The 18,458-nt window shown below is 36.7% G+C and overlaps 1 protein-coding gene across 11 annotated transcripts in view; it reads right to left on the minus strand.

The window, feature by feature from the left end:
• The window catches only part of B3GALT1 (beta-1,3-galactosyltransferase 1), a 90,200-nt gene that overhangs the window by 55,604 nt on the left and 16,138 nt on the right, over positions 1 to 18,458 (minus strand). For 8 of the 11 annotated variants that reach the window (XR_011726566.1, XR_011726564.1, XR_011726563.1 and 5 more), the window contains exon 2: positions 3,362 to 3,463. The gene's annotated coding sequence lies outside the window, so the exon portion shown is untranslated. Of the gene's footprint in view, positions 1 to 3,361; positions 3,464 to 4,900; positions 5,042 to 18,458 lie in introns of all 11 variants that reach the window. The other 3 variants (XM_071747454.1, XM_071747456.1, XM_071747457.1) reach the window with 1 other exon arrangement.

An 18,458-nucleotide genomic window follows, 5' to 3' on the forward strand; every position in this document is an offset into this window, starting at 1 on the left:
TGTTATTTCAATGCTAAGTTCATTTATCTGATGCTGCACTTTCAGCATTATGCAGATTTTCTGCATTAACAATCAAATCTAAAACCCAAGGATGAATGAAAAGCATGTTCTGATCTCTTAACCATGGAAAGCTAAAATAGCACTTGCCTACAAGCCAGAAGTCATTGACTAAATTTTCAGGTTATGGTCTCACAGTCTCAAGCAGCTGGAAATGGAATAACTGCTGCTGTAACCATTTAAATGCATTCCCTGGGATCTAATTGCTTTTGCTTTAAATGATTATGCCTGTTCCTCATTTAACATGCCCAGTGCATCCATTTAGACTTACCTGATTCATTTTGTCCTCACTTTAGGATAGATTAAAATGCTGTTGCACTCTAAAACAGGAAGTTTGAACTAAGAATGTGTAATTTATTTGAAACTTGAGTAAATGCAATTTAGGTTAATGTCCAGCTGGTTTGAAATAGGTCTCTGAAGGCATAGACTAAGACTGATCTAGGCTACAAGTGCACTCCCCTGCTACCATTGAGCATTCCCTGTGTTTGTGCCAATAAACTGCACTTCAGAGTAGCAGTATATAGCAAATAGAGGGCAGCCCATTGACTGTGTATTCCACCCAAGACTGTGCTTGTTTGTACACTGATACTTATCTTCTTGCTTTGGTTTATTTTCTTCACAGAAAATGTATTTGCCATGATTGAAGTGTGACACAATAATCCCTTTTAAGGTGAAGCGTGGGAAGGGAAAGAATAGTGCTCCTTCTCTGCTATTGGGTGGCAAAATAATGAATGTGAATTAATGCATTTTCACTTTTTGTGTGGACAGATCATAGGTTAAGGCAAAGCTAAAGTTATTGTCCCCCGAGATGATTTTGTAAAGCAGCACAGCAGATTGTTATTTTGTACACCATTCTAACAAGACATTTTTTGGCTGCTGGGTTGTTGTATGGTATTATGTATCCACTAATGTATTAGTGAATTGTAGCCTACTGCTGTATTCTGGTGAATCAATGTCTGCAAGGATCTGCAATCACACAAATCGGATTCTTGAGTGACTCTGGCTGTGAAAGATAATAATTTCTGGCATTTTAATCTTCCTTCTTTAGTGCAGATGTCTAAAAATAAATGCTATGGTTGTATTTAATTTTGTGAAATCCAGTGTGCAACTTTTAATTTGACTGAGCTCTGTATCTCCATCCAGCCACCTTCTCCCCCCAGCTTTTAAGGAGATAACTTTACCCTCTTGGGTCTATTTCAGTCCCTCTAATGGTGCTCTCCAGCTCTGTGTGGCTGAACTGCTTTGGCCTTTGCCATCCTCCTTTTGCTGATAGATAAATAGGTTGCTGCTTGCTCTAAGAAAAAGCTTGGGGTATGCAGTTCTGCATTAAGTCTGGGGAACATTACCATCCAAAGGCTGCGGCTGAGGTGTTCTTTGAAACTGAGAAGCCCTAACATCCATCTTGTCAGGACTGATTCAGCATTTTAAATTTCAACCTCACTGCTGTGTCAGCTTTTGGGTTTGGAATTTAGCCTTGAATCATATTTGGTACTGAATTTGTATTTATAACTCAAGCAGGAGAATGAAGTAATTTTAAAAGAAAACTTAGGTCAGATTCCCTGGAAGGAATGGATTCTATTATTCAACCCTTCCCAAGCCTCCGGATTTTGATTATGACTAAGAATGCAATATGAGCAGCAGCTGACTTGCTGATCTTTGTCTTCACTTAAAAGTCAGACCTCAGACATTCATTTAGAGGACTGAAAATCTTTTTTTCACCAGAGGTTCTATGGTTCTTCTGACATCCACAGTTAATATGGATACTCTGTAGACCAGAAAATATTACTGAAGAAAGAATGTATCAAGGCTGATTCTGCTTTGAATGGCAGAAGTTTAACCATTGCTTCTAAAATGAGGAAGACTACACTGAAAAAGATTTAAAATTCAAATCTCTTTAGTAGCTGTGTACTGTATGATACAGATTTACTCATTATTTTGAGTATATTTGAAAATCATGGTCTCTCATATATTCTAGGACATTGTCTTACTGTTACTCTCTTCATAATTAGTTTCTATTTATAGAGCAGATCAAGAGAAATTGTTTGCAGATGTCAAAAAGATGCATGTTTTCTCACATATAAGTGTGTTCTTGCTTTAACATTATGCAAATGATTTACAATTAATGGTTTTTAAAAGACCACAGGAGGTGTATAGCCTTTTCTTTTTTTCTTCTGTATGATTAATACCATCCTTTTTTTTTTTTTTTTTTTTTTTTCCTCTCAATTATGTGCTTAAAACTCTGCTAAAAAGGGGGAAATGGGCTATATGTATTTAAATGTAGACATAAAGATTAAGAGATTCGCAATCCTCATTTTTTTTCAGTCACCTACTTCACTTTAATGGATCTCTAACATGAAAGTTCTGTTCTACAAAGTGCACTTGTTTCCATTTTTCATATCAGAAAAACATTTAATTTCCAACTTAATTTCTCTACGTATTTTTAAAATACCATCTTTTATAAAGGCTCGTTCTGTGTCTCAAGAGGTTATGTAATTTATTGCTTTTGACTCAGTGAAGTTCTTAAAGGCAGTTATGCTATTGAAATTTTGGTAAAATAACGTGGGATTTTAAAAAAAAAAAAAAAAGTGATGGGTATCCTTGCTATCAACCTAGTCACAAAGCTGTTTATTTAAACATATGTTCCTTTGAAATGCATTTTGTATGCTAGTATTATTATATATTATGTATAAATTCAGTCTCAGTCAAAACTCCTTTGTAGATGCAAATAAAATATAATTATTTCCTTTCAAAATTATGCTATTAATAAAATGGCAATTGCATAAAACAGTATTTAAGGCATATAAGTATTCTAGGTACTATGTTAATATAGGAAAGAAAGACACCATGAATGCTGAGACACTTTTAAAGTGTGAGCCTTTTTACAGAGCAACAGTAGCCCCCCCCTTCTTAACCTTCAAATGACCTCACTTACTACACTGCTTTAAGATGAGATAATAATGGAAGTATTCTTTCTTTATAGTATTCCATAGAACAAAGACTTTTAGAAGGGCTTTTTGCATTTGCGCTTTGCAAAATTACTCAAAAAATGAACTTCAGCCTTTATATTGTATCTCCCATCTTGGATTGTGAAGGGGGGAGGGCTTTCATAGGTTTTCTGTTCCTCTTATGCACTTACAGTGAGTTTAAAGAGTAAAATCAAATAATTATTAACAGACAAAAATATTGTTAGAAAAATAAAAAGTCAACTGGCCAATGAAATCATGTGACATTCCATTTATACTGTTCTGACAGCTGTAAACATCTAAACCCGTTTATAATATCATACAGATATCTAGGTACTCACCATTTTAAAAGCAGCATCAAGTGGAATTGGTGGCACGTCCCCAAGGTGTAATCAATAACTGATTCAAATGATGAGCCTGTGTGGTATTTTGAGGTGCACAATCTGAAATGAGAGGAAATTTACTGACAGTTGTATGTTTTGTTGAAAGGCTTGCTCAGGCATATATTGAAACAAAACCAAAGCCTTCTACAGAGTACAAGAGTTTTATTTTGAAAATGCCTTTCAGCTGGGTAACTGGGTAACTTAAACTGTGCTACACGGAAGAGTTTGGATTCCATTTCATGAAGCAGGATTCCAGGGCAATGAGTGAAAGACACAGATGGAGTAAGAGGAAGACAGATGGGTACCAAAAATTACAGCCACCGTTTTCAGTACCTGTGCATTAACTTCCATAAACAAATTTATTTTCCTTTACTGAAAACAGGAAAATAAAATATTATGAATTCTAATCATTACAGGCACAAGACCCAAGACCACTCCATGATGAAAGCATGGATTTGTAGTGGTTAATAGCAGTGCTAGATGGGCTACATCTGAGAGTAAAGTTTCCTATGGGCAAGTGCCTCAGCCCCAGTCCAATAATTTCCTTGCATTAGGTGAAAGAAGGGGAAAGATTAATTGGTTATTTTGCCATTCTTGACAGCTGCAAGGCTTTAATTGTAGAGCGGGCGTGGGCTATTGAAGTGATGCAGGCAGAGTGCAGGAGGCTGCTTTCCCTCCTGCAGCAGCTTTTAATTGCAAGAAAGGAATGGTGGATTAGAAAATCAAAACAAATTTGCTAAATATATACCAGCAGTCCTTATCTGCTCTGTGGCATGAGCTGGTCTGTCACATAGTTGACCTTGACATAGTTTGATCATCCCTGTGGTTAAATAGGAAGCTCGGCTCTGAGCCAAATAATTTCTTAACACGTGTCACCCCACCAGTGAATGCCAGCTTGTTGCTGATACTGTTGAATTTTTATATGAACACCTGTCCATTAGAAATTGGATGGGGTCCCTCCAGACAATTTACATTTATTTTAGAATGTCTAGCAGTTAGTGGATGTTCAAAACTGTAGAATATAAATAGAAATCACCCTTGTGTTTAAAATATTTGAGAAATGTAGAAATATAGGTCAAAATATGTAATTGCTCTCAGTTGTGTTGAATTTATATCAGGAAATTCTTGCATAGAGGCATTGCATGAATAATTACCATACTTTTGGTGCAGCAAAGGCAAAAGTATGAAAAAGTCCCACTCGAACATCTTAGAATCAACTTTTTGTAAGATTTTATCCCAGCAACTTTTAAATTTTCCTATGAATAGCTGGAACTAAAAAGTCACAATTTTCTTAAATTTTTCAAAGTAATTTTCTAATTTTAAAATATTAATTTAGGGATTAGGCTCACTACTGTGGTAATAAAACATAAATCAAATATGGTTTTTGTCTTCTAGTGGAAAAAGTTTGGTTAATCTATTAAATGCAATTTAGAACTTAACATGGCAAAACCTGAATTTTTTAACTTAGCTGATTGTAGATTGCCTTCCCTATATGACCTTATTCAAGGAGAGCAATGCTGAGCTGGCTATTGAGTTCTAGAGGATGAGTTACAGTCTTCAACAGTTAACAAGGTTCCATTCAAAACTTCTCATCTTGTCCTCCCACCTTTACACCTCTCTGTTGGACTGGGATGTAGCCTATGAATCATGCAAATAGTTCAGAAGGAATGTGGTGAGACAAATAGGAAGGAAGATGATTTGGCTTGGTTACATCACTGAAGTGGAAGATTAATCACTGTTTGCTTTCTTCTGATCAGAAAACATTAGTGATTTGAATCAGGTTTCAGAAAGTTTCTCTCTCTCTCTTTTTTTTTTTTTCTTTTTTTTTTTTTTTTTTTTTTTTTTGTCTCTTTCTCCCCCCCCGGGACTTTTTCAGAATTCCATATCCTGACAGTATCTCCACCTCAGAATCTTCTGTACCAAGTAAAAATTGGAATCAATACCCAGTATATTCAGTCCTTTTGGAGCATTTCTCAAGAGTTGAATATCCAGCAAGGTTCCCATGTAAGAAATTACCCTTGCCAAGGAATTGTTTCATTCCCTGGTTTTCATTGCCAGCCAATTGTTTGCAAATGAGTTGAGCTTCATCATCTAAGCTGCAAGTGGAAACAAGTGTGTTCTGTTCTCAATGTATATGCCATATGAATGAATTAATCTAATGGATTAGGTAATTTATGAAGATCAACAAAACATCAGATTCCATTCCCTGTATGAAATTAGAATCTTTAGTTTAAGCTGTGGGTAATATTATTATTTCAGGTAATGAAAAACCTTTCAATACTTCAGTGTGGTTTCACTTCAACAATGTAAATTACTCCAAATGGGAGAGTGGATTATGAAGACAATTGTATCACCCATATAACTGGTAAAATAATATGCCAGGAAGAGTTGGGGTGACCAAGACTTCAGAAGCTCCACTCAACTCGTGTTCCCCAGTCCCAGGTGTTATGACACACAGTAAAAGCATGCTGTGTATTTCAGCCATCCTGCCCACCAGAATCTTGGTAGCCAGCAGTCAGAAAGCCCTAATACTTTTTGCAAATAGAAAGTAATTACAGAATGCTAGGTATTGTAGTACAAAATAAATACTGTTTTTCATTCCACCACAGATGAATGGTCTGGAAAGAACAGTTGCTTTTCGTTTTGTATGTGTGTCCCTGCATGAAAATGCTGCTACTTACAAAGATATTGTTCTGAATGTCTTTGATTAATTTCAAAGCTTGAATTACTGATTAGTGAAAACCTTGGGCTCTGCTTTGCTTTTTCACTGTTAAGTGGTAAACCAAAAAGAAACTTAAAGCTCAGTGTAACTGGCGGTTGTGAATACCATTTCTGCTTGTGTGTTTGGGGACTGTCAACTACTATGAGTTACTTTTTCCAAAATCTTTAAAATAATAAGAAGGCTGCAGGCAAGCACTTTTTCTCCTGACACTGATTGTTGTTACTGAAATTGCAACTTCTTCCTTGTGATGGGGGGGATAAGAATACAAAGGCTTGAGGCAGGTTTCAACATTTTTCAAGTCATGACTAAAGCCAGTTTAGATCACTTGGTAAGAGTCTGAGTAAATGTAGGGACAAATTGTGGGAAGTCACACCATGAAAAATAAATGTAGACAAACAGAAAAAATATAGCAAGGAATATGATGAAGAAAGGAGTGAATTAAGGTATGAAGGAACTTAAAGATTGGAGAGGCAACAGTGATCATTAAATCATCCAAGAAATAAGATAGCAAAGAAACAGAGGAGCACATAGCAAGAAAACAAAGTGCAAATTTGTAAGGGCTGGGACTAAAAAAGAGAAACGTTTTCAGATGGTAACACCTTTTTGTCCGACTCTGATTTCACGATCTCCCATGCTTTATGTATCCTGTTGACTAGTAGGCTTCTTTCCTAAGCAAATCAGCTAGATTTCTTCAGGAGAAATTGTGGTAAAATCAACAAAATTGTATGTTTTTAAGTGCCCAATGAGATGCAGAGGGCTTTAGTCCATTTACCTATGCAGTAAGAACATGGCAAATCAACTCCTGCTAGGTCTGAGCACTGTGGGTGTGAGATGCTGCTCACTTGCTGCCCTAGGAATTGATTCCAGTTTCTTCCATAGCCCCCCAGAACAGTATATATGTGCTGTCAGTTCTTCTACCAAAGAGTTTATGTTACAGCATGCATAATGAACTAAGTATGTAAAATGTTTAGATGTGTGGATGAGTTGCACCTTCTGTAAAGAAAATAGATGCTTTCTGTATATTGGAAGGTCTGTATTGTCCTTATTAACTTAGCTGTTATTTACACACTGGTAAATGGGACTTTTAAAATTATTATTTCAAAATAAGTAATCACAAGGGAAAAATGCTGTGAGTGATCAGGAAACTTTCAGTAGAGCATGTTATGTCAGGGTTGTTTAGGAGAGAGGGGAAAGTGGGGGCAGCATCCAAAATGATTTCTAGAACTTAAGGGTTGGGAGTCTGAAGATATTTCTTAGAATATCTAGCTCTAACAGTTGAGTATTAATAATTCCAGGTTGTAGAAACAGGAATGAAAAGATCTTGTTCTCTGTACATGGTTAGTAAAGGACCAGCTGTGAACAAGATTATTTTAAAAATACCTAGTTCTGAATTTCTGATAATACTTTCTTTTGGCATTTGGCAACCATTTTAACAGTGTAATAGATTATGATGTATTTCCTCGGACACTTTTAAAATTTGAATAAATAATACTTCCTCAGACAGGTACAAATGCAATGTGCTGGATATATGCACACACAGAGGTGTTAAGCAGACAAAACTGTGTAAGGAACCTGTTTATTTGTTCTGCAGAATTGCTATCAGGGTATATCCTCTTAGCAATAGGAGAGAGCTATTTTTCACAGAAATTCATGCTACCCTTGACTCTATCCAAAAGTGTCATATCATCCTGTGCCCTTGCATGGGGAAATTGGCATTCCAGTGCTTGACTGACCTCAGATTTAGGAAAAAAAATACAACCTGAAGTTAATCTAAACTGATCTAATAAAGACTATTATGCCTGTCTGTATGTGACAATGTAAGGACAATATATTCGATGATAAATATCCATTTCTTTTGTAATAACTGCTACATATTCTAAGTAGGGCATCTGCATGCTGCCTGAGATTAAATGGTTGGTTCTTTTGGAAGTAGCAGCAACAGCAGACTTTTGACCTCTTTGTTAAATAGTTGTTCATTGCAAAGTTCATGCCATACTTTCTAAACTGAAGGTCTGCTCTGTTTAGATTAAATAATGACCAAGGTCCAGTCCTGCAGCCCACAATTGTTTATTTTTTTCTTAATACAGAAGTCAGGAGAATTAATTATCACAGGCCAGGGACTCAGAAGTGGCTCCTTGTGTTTGTTGAGCACAGTAATTCCGTGCCAGTTTGACTTCTAATTATGTGCCCTGACGTCTTGTTAAGTTTTTATCTATTTTATACTGCAGTGACAAAGGCCAAATGTATTTTAAACAGAGCCTTATCTTAATATTTTACGGTCTCATTAAAACTTTTGGTCAGTCTGGCCTACAATTTCATCTTTTTTAATGCATTTCCATTTTCTCTATATTGCCTAGACATTGTGAATTCAGAGGGGACTTTACTTCATTAAGTGCTTTGGTTACAGTAATTTTACACCTATTTCATCATTATTGGATAAGATTTGTATTGAGTATATAATTTAGCTTGCAGCATGCTCTGTGTTCAAGCAAAACATGAATTCTCTGCCACAGTACTTTTTTGAAAGAAAAAAATTACATTTAAACATAAGACAGGCAGGTAAAAATAACTCCTTGTCCTTTAGGAAAAGGTATTTTATATTTTCTCTCAGCTGAAACAGTTCTCATTAGAATTATTCTTGAGTTGTCTGTCTTCCACTATGTTCTTATTCTCTCATGCATCTGATCTCAAAGATCATTCTGCTGCTTTGTGAAATTGAATCAAAGACTTCCAAAAGTCAAAATCATCGAGAGCTGTAAACAACCCTCATTCTCCTATGAAGTACCAAGTAATAAGCCATTACAGTTTCATAGTGCTGGAAATAAAGCCAAGCTCTGTCTGTGTTTTACAAAAAAAGAAAGTTTTTGTCTTAATTTAAAAAAAAAAAAATTAGAAAAGTAATTATAACAATTTCAGGAATTTTTGCAGAGTTTAGTGTTTGCTGCCTATTTTTATACCTCTCAAATGTATGAAAGAAACATCACTTTTTCTGTTTCTGTAGTACAAGAAATGAAATGCAGAACTTGTTTAACACAAGTCACAGCTCATTCCAATCATTTTAAAGGTGGAAACACAGTATTTTTATTTGTAATGAACTGAGAAGGTTCATTAACTTCAAAGCATTTCTTCAGTGACTTATCCCATATGAACAGGAGTTTATGACTACACCACAACATATGTGGCCATTATTCTCATGCAAGTTTTGTGTTCATTTTACAGAATGATGAAGTAAACAAGTAATGGTGCTATAATTAGCTTTACAGAAAAACTGATCATATTGATTCTTTTACTTCAGCATTCACAGAACTTTCTCTAAGGTACAAAGAAGATCATAGGTTGTGGCACTTTGAATGGTACTTGCTGGTGGGTAGTCATAACTATTACAATGCACCCACATTGTTGCATCAGAATGTGAGCAACTGGTGCTAGCTGAGCATCAATCTATAATATCTCTCAGTCAGTCCTTCCAGTTGCTCTTCCAACTCTGAATTCTTCACCCATTCACTTCTCTTCTAGAATTCAAGTATATACAAAGTAAATAAAGTCTTGCATCACTCAGAACAATTAAGAACAATTACTCTGCTCTGATAAGACCTCGCCTGGAGTACTGAGTCCATGTCCTTCAGCACAGGAAGAACATGGACCTGATGAAGAGGGTACAGAGGAAGGCTACAAAAATGATCAGAGGCTGGAACACCTGTCCTATGAAGAGAGGCTGAGGGAGCTGGGCTTGTTCAGCCTGGAGATAAGAAAGTTCTGGGGAGAACTAACAGTGACCTTTGAGTACCTGAAGGGGGACTACAGGAAGGCTGGGGAGGGCCTGTTTGCAAGGGTTTGTAGTGACAGGATGAGGGGCAATGGTTTTAAATTAGACAAGAGCAGATTTAGATTGGATGTTAGGAAAAAATTCTTTACCATGAGCGTAGTGGAAAAATGGATCAGGTTGCCCAGGGAGGCAGTTGAGGCCTCATCCCTGGAGATATTCAAGGTGACGCTTGCAAAGCTTGGAGCAACCTGATCTGGGTGAGGATCTCCTTGCTTACTGTAGGGGGGGTTGGACTAGACAACCTTTAGAGGTCCCTTTTAGCCCAAATTATTCTATGATTTAAAATGTGTACAAATACAAAAAAATGTATTCAGAGATGCTGTTTCTGGACTGATACCTTTAAGATATATTTCAGGAGCAGAAACTGGCTGGTGCTTCTGGGCTTCAGAAGCAGTTGTGTTTGTGTGGTATCTTTCCTGTAGTTTGTAGAAACGTTTGGTCTTTGAGAGGACTTCCATTCAGGACAGTATTTCTGCTTAGAATCTCAGACCTCTTCTTTGGATATGTCTACGTATGATGGGGCTGTTGCTATTTTTTATTTTGTAGTCTTACAACTTTTTTCTTTAACTGAAGGCTTATCTGTTTATGCTGCCTCCTGTCTGAGCAACCTACATTGTACAGTGAGATCCTAAGCTTCAGTACAAAGATACTCTATATTCTTTTCAGTATAATTCATTGCATATGTATTACAATGATTAGAGGATAAAGTGATGCCTATTGCCTAATAATTTAGCTAATATTAATGTTCTCTTTATACCAGTTCTGATTTCACGTCTCTACTTTTTGAGCTATCCGCATCAATTTAATTTTTGTACAACAAAGCACTGTGCACCTCTGTGCAGGTCTGTAAATATAAAGCAGTGAGGTGACATCTTTCACCTGTATCAAATGTATTTCAGACCCTTTTGTCTGGTATACTTCCTGTTAAACTTCTGTCTCCCAATATCTGTCACCTGTCTCTATTTCCCATGTCCCATTTCCCCTTTTCTTGCAATTGACAGAGTTTTCAGCTGTAGATGAATCATAATGCACCCCTGCACTCTTCTCTATGCCTACCTCAGTGCTGATGGGTTCACACAAGCAGTGCAGACACACTTTCTGCTATGGCATATGAGACAAATTGTCTACAAACAGATACATTTGCTTTCACGCATATAAAGTATTGCTTATTTCAAGCAATTTATCTACACATAAGGAGAAAGTTGTGGATCTCATAAAAATCTGTCTCTGAAAGGAAGGCAAGGCTAAAACCCAGAAAGCAGCAGTGAGCTGTGATCAATGCCAATTCAAAATTCTTGGTGCTCTAATCAGACCACTTATTAGGTACTGCCTGTAGTGGTATCTAATGTACTTTAAGGAAGTGTGTTCATTGTACATTTGTGTTGTCTTTTTTCAGGAGTCAACTACAGACAGCCACCTGGCAGTAACTTCTGTCAGGACTGCAAACTGGTCTCCTAGCCTGAGCAGTGGCTGACCACACGTCTCATGGAGTGAATTGCACTAATTACTTCAGAACACTCAGTGGGTTGCTTTTGTTTTCACTCACACTGGATATTATTGTACCTCACCCATGTTTTGTGGCTTGCTCATTAGCCTGTCTTACACTATATATGTATAAATAAATGAGGGTTCTGAATGTTTAGATTCATCTGTGGTATTAGGGTCTCATGGGCAGCACCACACAACCTGGTAATCTGTAGGACTGAAATGTAAAATCAGAATTTAAACAAAGAGAAGACATAAAATATGACTATAAAGCCTTAATTTAGGGTCTTCTTTTTGTTTAATGCTTTAATAATGATTTTGTGAGGTTTTGGGTATTGTTTATTTGGTTTTTGTTTGGATTTCTTTTATGTGATTTGTTATTTCATGGTTTTTTTGTTTTGTTTTGTATAGCAGCATGGTGTAGTGCTGATTGTTATTCCTATTAGGTTTTTCACTTACTATTTTTTGGAAGTTGTTTGAATGCCAAATAGTAGCAATCGTCTGTCAGTTAATAGATAGGAATCTGGAAATGTAATTAAAGGTAGCTACAGTACATGTACTTAAATACTAATTAAATGGCACCGTCTCTGAGATCGTAAGCTGAGTGATTATAACTGGACTTAATTCATTTACAGATCTTAATCGAAATAAGTTTATGTTGCATTCCTAATTCTTACCTAGCATAAAGATAGCTAAGAAACTCACTCTTTTCAAAGATAATTTCTTCTTAAAGTTCCTACAAAGTAAACCAAAGCCTCTTCTAAGATTTCCTCTTTCATTATTGGAATGCTATTCCAAATTGGTTTTGAGTTAGTTTGTCAAGTGTTTTATTAGTTTCATGAGGACTTTGCTAATAAATGCATGTTGGATGTGACACAGGGAACAAGAGTATATTTAAATTTCCCACATCTTTTCATATAAGAATTTGCATTCAGTTTCTAGGAGCTTAGCCAAACTTTTTAAATATTTGGGTTGAAATATGGATTTGCATTAGGATAGACCCTTTAGTTATGTGAAAGCACAGTATTCTTTTCCAACTCATTCCCTGCCTGCCTGCCTCATTGATGTTGCAATATGGATAGTACTCATATAATGGGCAGTTTTCCAATACATCATTTAAAAATGAGCTTCATTCAGTCTGTGGCACCCTTGCCTGCTGCAAAATTCAAATCTTTCTCTAAATAGGACACTATTGATCTCCTCATATAAGCGATGAGCTTCATTGAAACTACAGTATCTCAGTTCACAAATATTAGTGTCTTCACTCTATAATACTTCTGTGAAAGTGTTATTATTATCTTTGTTTTACAACACGGGACTGTGGCAGAGTAATACATCCTCAAAGTGGAGATCAGCTTGGGTGGCTAATGTGAAATCATGGAATTGTTTTGGTTGGAAAAGACCTTTAAAATCATTAGGTCCAACTGTTAAGCTAGCACACTGCCAATTCAACCACGTCCCTAAACTCCACACCTAAACATCTATTAAGTACCTTCAGGAATGTCACATGCCACTTCCCTGTGCAGCCCATTCCAGCACTCAGCAGCCCTATAAGTAAAGAAATTTTTCCTGGTGTCCAATCCATAACCTCCCCTGGCACTGCTTGAGACCATCTCCTCTTGTTCTGTTGCTTCTTACTTGGATCATTATGATGATCACCCTATTCCTCAAAGGACATAGTCTTTAATATTTGACCAGAGCTGGAGATTTTAAAACTAGAAAGTCAATTTACTTCACTTGTACTTATGAATTCTTAAAACTTCTGCTAACCTAATCCTTCGTGTGTCAAACAGTGCTCAGAATACACAGCAACTACTCGTGAAAGCTTTGTCTGAGGAAATTTGCCTGGGATCATGTCAGTGACAGAACTAAGAAGAAATTTCAGTTCTCCACTTTGCTTTCTTTAGTGTAAGACCTGGGCCTCCTTTCAACTTCTGTAACAAAGGAAAGGGGGTTTACAAACATCAAGGTCATTCTCCATGCTGTTGTTTTTCATCCTCCGAACATCATCTTTCCTGTGCACTGCAGTGACAAGATTTTCTTTTTACATCAAAAAATGCTGATGCTTAATATTTTGCTGATAAGTAGGAGTTAGCAAGATATATGTGAAATTATGTTTCATCTTCTGTCTTATGCCTGTAAAAGGATTTGTCTTATTTAAATAATATTTAAATCTCATCATCGTCTTCGTACTTGAGCTTAGTTTAAAACATCTATTGGTATTTTTACTACTATTACTTGCAAAATGCACATGCTTGGAATCTACATAAAGCACCCCAGGCCATTGTGTATTTTAAAATTTTCGACCAATCATTAATGAAAAAGTTGTTTGATAATAGAAGCTGGTAATTCCTGAGTAAACTGGCTTTGTGCTGTTATTTTAACGCCAATTTTTCAAACAGACATCTTGTTTATAGTCATTATATTTGAAGTTTTCTTCAGATATAACTACATACAGAAATTGCTGGGAAGAGGATGGGGATTGTTAATACAAGAAGCTCGCTTTTGAAAATTCGGAACTGCAGGACCAAGAGCTTTGCTTACATAGAATCATAGAATTGGCTGGGTTGGAAGGGACCTCTGAGGTCATCAAGTCCAACCCTTGATCCACTACCACTGCGGTTGCTAGACCATGGCACTGAGTGCCACATCCAGTCTCTTTTTAAATATCTCCAGGGATGGAGAATCCACCACTTCCCAGGGCAGCCCATTCCAATGCCTGGTCACCCTCTCCGTAAAGAAATTCTTTCTAATGTCCCACCAAAACCTCCCCCAGCACAACTTAAGACCGTGCCCTCTTGTCTTGCTGAGAGTTGCCTGGGAAAAGAGACCAGGCTACACCCACCTGGATACAACCTCCTTTCAGGGAGTTGTAGAGAGTGATGAGGTCTCCTCTGAGCCTCCTCTTCTCCCAGCTGAATGGTCCCAGCTCCCTCAGCCTCTCCTCATAGGATCTGTGCTCAAGTCCTTTCACCAGCCTAGTTGCCCTCCTTTGGACCTGCTACAAGATGGCAAGATGCAAAAGCCTGCTCTGGCAGCTAAACAACCAGGGTACAGTGGCTTTGGTTTATTCAGCCCTGACCATGTGGTCCTACCCTCCTGTGGTGACAGATAGCTTTGAACTATATATCAGTCAGGTTGGATGAGGCTTTGTGACACCTGGTCTAGTGGGAGAGGTTCCTGCCCATGCAGGGGGTTGGATCTTCATGATCTTTAAGGTCCCTTCCAACCCAAGCCATTCTATGATTCTATGATCATTATGGCAAAGGCATACTAACTTGGGAAAACAGACTCCCTGTTTACAAGGAGTCACATGAACAAGACAAGCAGTGGGCACAAGTTGCTCCTAGTGAGATTCTGTTTGAACACAAGGAATATCTTTCACTGTGAGGACAGTCAGACTTTGGAGTGGTCCCTAAGGGGAAGTGGTGTAAAGCTTTAAGTCAGATGGGGTGCAGAGACATATCATATAAACAATAATATTAGACTGGCTGGAACAGATGATCCTCGAGATCCCTTCCAACCTGACATTCTGCGATTCTTTTCCTGAGAGTTACTTTTAAATCCTGATCCGTTCCTGGCATGGTTTATAGCAGAATTTCACAAGTGGTCCTGCACACCTATGAGGTTAATTATAAATGCTGCCAGCTCAGGTCAGGATTAACTTCTTTTCTTATCTAAATCCATTTAGATGGAATCTGTGTTTATGGCAGCAAAACTGAACTATCTTGATCAGCTTTTATGTATAGAATGTGAGAGGATGGAAGTCAGGCATTGAGTACATTAATGAGCTCTGTGCTATTAGTTTTTTGGGGGGGGGGGTTTTGCAGCTGAACAGTGCATTAGATTAAGGACACGTACATTTAGGGACATAAAATCATATATCCAAGCTATTACATGAACTTAAATTAAGGTCTATGAGAATGAGCATCCAGACCAGAATGAAGAATTTTTCATGCATTGGGACCATATGGATATGTGGTCAGCTGTGATCCATCTGGAGAAAAATACGATACAGGATATAAAAGTGAGCAAACTAACTTTGTGTGTGTTTTGATTTTTAGAAATCTCCATAATGTACATCTAATTAATCTATGAAAGCGTCCCACAAAAGCTAGCAGTAAGGCTGTGTCCTAAACAGGGAGTCATGATCACGGTCATGAAAAGATTGCCCAATATTCTTGTGGGTAAATTGATCCATATTTCCTTAAAACTGGACATTTTTGTTATCAGTGGGTGGCCACAATGGATGGAAAGACTTCAAGGTTACCTATTTTTTAGAAAAAATCAATTATTTTGAATCTGAGTGGCTAATTTGCTTTGTTCATTTTTACCTCATGCGGCCTTTGCCATATTCTAGTCCTGATTCATGCACCTCTAGGTCACTGGGTGAAGGGAGTACATTAAGTAAGTATAAAAGATATTCTAAACCTTCAGTATAAGTAGAAAGCAAGGACTGAAGAAACCTGAAGTGTTAGCCAGAATGAACAGTTTCCCTTATTGTTTAAATGGCAGAACTGTAATGTGTAGTTTATTACAGCTGAGTTGAGACAGTGGTATAGGAGATAGATCAGAGAAGCATAACAAACTGCACCCTCAAGCAGATATTTTACTAGCAACTAGGTTTTAGTCTATCAGTCAAAATTTCTACTGTTTTTCAATTTTATGCAAATCCTCGGTTTTATAAAGCTTTGTCTTTTTGTTTGTATTCATTCTTACTCACCTTTTATATAAATATAGCCATGCACTTAAATATATTGTACATTCTAAAAAATTAAAATTAAACATCCTTGCACATTTAGATATACTCATAAAAGAAGGAGGGAACCCTAATGACTTTTCCAGTAACAACCTTCACAAAACTGCCTCAACACTCCAATTGAATGAAGAGATTTTGTCCTTCTGGGCAACTCTCAGTAAGATGGTTTTAAATTAATATTAGATGTCTTTCAAGCAAATGTTTTCTACATCTGCATAAGAAATTTTATTTTCTGTACGATATTTAATAAGAAATATTTGTGTAGAAGTAGTCCTTCCTCAACAGTGTTTGGAATTATTCAGTAGATTGCCAAAAGGAAAAAGCAGTTGTTTAGACAATGTGGTTTTGCAAGGTGACACAGTTATAAACCTGAAACAGCATTAGCTAGTTGGATATTATCAAATTTTGTTAAGTTCATGGAACCTTGATTTAATACTGAGGAAAGAAGACTGCAAAATTGAAAATATCTAACCGGCTGCAAATTATTCTGTATTTTGATAAACCAAGGAAAAATAACTTTTTCCTTTAAAATTAAAATCCCAAATTATCTTTACGATTAATAAATAAAGTATTCTTCTTTCTTCCAGTGAAGCATACACATGTATTCTGTGTGTATTTTTTGTCATCAGTTAGAGGTAAGCTTCGTAAAACTCTCTTCTACCAAGTCTACTAATTATCTACCAATAATTAGTGTCACTTATCTATGTGTCTGTGGCAGTGTTATTGCTATGAAGAAACCAAGGAATTAGTCTAGAATTGGTACTGAAGAGAAAAGTATCATCCAATATTTACAAAGATTTTAAAATTCAGTTGTTTCATGGTGTTGGGTTTTTTAATGAACATTCTAGCAAATTAACTTTACAGAATATAGAGTACTCACAGTAGAATAGGATTTAAGTTCATACTGGAGGAGAGGGTATTTGGAGAACACATATTGTATAGTCAGAAAAATGTTCAGGCAAACATTGAATGAAATCTGAAGCCAAAATATATAGTTTAGGTAATTAGTTTCACAGACTAAATTTTGAATAATAAACATTCACTATATGAGTGAGTTACAAAAAAAGAGAACTATTTGCAGGGATTATTCAGCAAATAGTTGCCATAAATAATAAATATGAGAAAATTGTGATTTACTCATACACATTTCATTCTTAAGTAAAAAAGCAGAAATTGTCAACTAAATTATGAATGGCAAGTAAATTATTAATAATTTCCAACATATATACTGTTGAGGGATCATGTGCTGACTTTGAAATGACTCAGAGTGTAGGTATGGGATTTCTTCTTGCTGTTTTTGTGTTTTTCTGACATAAGGTTCTGAGTTCAAAATACAGATACTACTCACAGGAGTATTAAACCCTGGTAAATCATAAATTCTATGCACCGTATTGCTCTGCTAAGAGCAGCCATTTGTAAAGGCATTTATCTAATATCAATGAAAGGACATGCTTTCCCTCAAGCAAATAAAAGTGCTGGTTAACTGTGCTGACTATTTATGTATCTGAAGGGAAGCCTTCAGATACCAAGTGTCTGCTGGATCCCAGGTCAGACTGTAGACAGGTAGTTGGGTCAGGCTGCCTTGTCACACCTAATGACTGAGAGGAGCATGGCCCATGTGTTTTTTTCAAGTACCACACAGCATGCTATTTAATTTCTAATAATAATAGCATGGGTAGCTGCTATTTTTCAGTGTCAAGTTTCAGTGGGCTTTAACAATATGAGCATACAGCTCCCATTTTCACAGAATCACAGAATGGTTGAGGTTGGAAGGGACCTCTGCTCAAGCAGGGCCACCTAGAGTCAGCTGCCCAGGACAGTGTCCAGACAGCTCTTGGGTATCTTCAGGGATGGAGGTTCTACTTCGGATGTAGTTGGGCTTTCATGCCAGAGGGATAAATGCAGCTGGTGGCTTAGCACTGTGTTAATAGGGGTCCCTGGTGGATGCCTAACCATCCTAGGTTATTATTATCTTACTTATATGCTATGGAGTAAATTGGGTGATATTTATTGGTTGAAGTCCATTGCAGGGAAAGCAGAACTTTTGTGTTATAAGGAAAATCACTTTAAGCCTTCTGGGCTTTTACTTAGTTAACTGTAAATGCAGTAAATACATTTCAGTATTGTAATAATTTCTCATTGTTTATAAAGCTTCTGTGAGAAATAATTCTGGAAATTAGGAAGATATGTATTAGTATTTTATTTATTAAGCGGAGAAGTAAAAGAATTCCATTAATTGAGTCACACATAGTGAATGCAAGCT

The sequence above is a fragment of the Heliangelus exortis genome, chromosome 6 (genome assembly GCF_036169615.1).
Source record: "Heliangelus exortis chromosome 6, bHelExo1.hap1, whole genome shotgun sequence".
In the NCBI taxonomy this organism is placed as follows: Eukaryota; Metazoa; Chordata; class Aves; order Apodiformes; family Trochilidae; genus Heliangelus; species Heliangelus exortis.